General features: G+C 51.5%; 1 protein-coding gene across 2 annotated transcripts in view; it reads left to right on the plus strand.

The window, feature by feature from the left end:
* The window catches only part of DNMT1 (DNA (cytosine-5-)-methyltransferase 1), a 60,728-nt gene that overhangs the window by 50,663 nt on the left and 9,502 nt on the right, over nucleotides 1-563 (plus strand). The gene's annotated exons all lie outside the window — the stretch shown is intronic.

Consider the following 563-nt stretch of genomic DNA (forward strand, 5'->3'; position numbering starts at 1 on the left):
GGATTACAGACTTAAGCCACCACGCCTGGCCCACGTTTTCTTTTTCTAAGACCCGAGTAACTGGTGGTGATTAGGCATTAACCTGAAACTAGCCTGTACAGGAAGGTATACACTTGCTTCACCTCTTAGCTAACATAGATCAAAGATTTCCTGAAGCCTTTGTAATAACAGGAAATAAGGGTTCTAAGTGGTACAGGTGAGAGAAACACACTCTGGAGAGGCTGCTACCGGCAGGTGGCCACAGCAGGGCAGGGCCAGGCGTGCAGAGCAAGCAGCCAACCTGACCTAACGGTTGGGGTGTCTTTACCTGGCAGTTCCCTAATTGGGGGCGAGTCTACCTTACAGTTCCCTCATGTGGGGAGGGGATATCTTTACCTGCGGTTCCCTAAATATGGGGGGAGAGGGTCTTTACCCTATGATTCCCTAACTGAGGGGGCCTTTACCCTGTGGTTCCCTAACTGCGGGGGGGTCATTATCCAGCGGTTCCCTAATTGTGGGGGAGTCTACCTTGCAGTTCCCTAATGTGGGAAGGGGATATCTTTACCCTGCGGTTCCCTAACTGG

The sequence above is a fragment of the Colobus angolensis genome, unplaced genomic scaffold (genome assembly GCF_000951035.1).
Source record: "Colobus angolensis palliatus isolate OR3802 unplaced genomic scaffold, Cang.pa_1.0 Scaffold39, whole genome shotgun sequence".
Taxonomy (NCBI): domain Eukaryota; kingdom Metazoa; phylum Chordata; class Mammalia; order Primates; family Cercopithecidae; genus Colobus; species Colobus angolensis.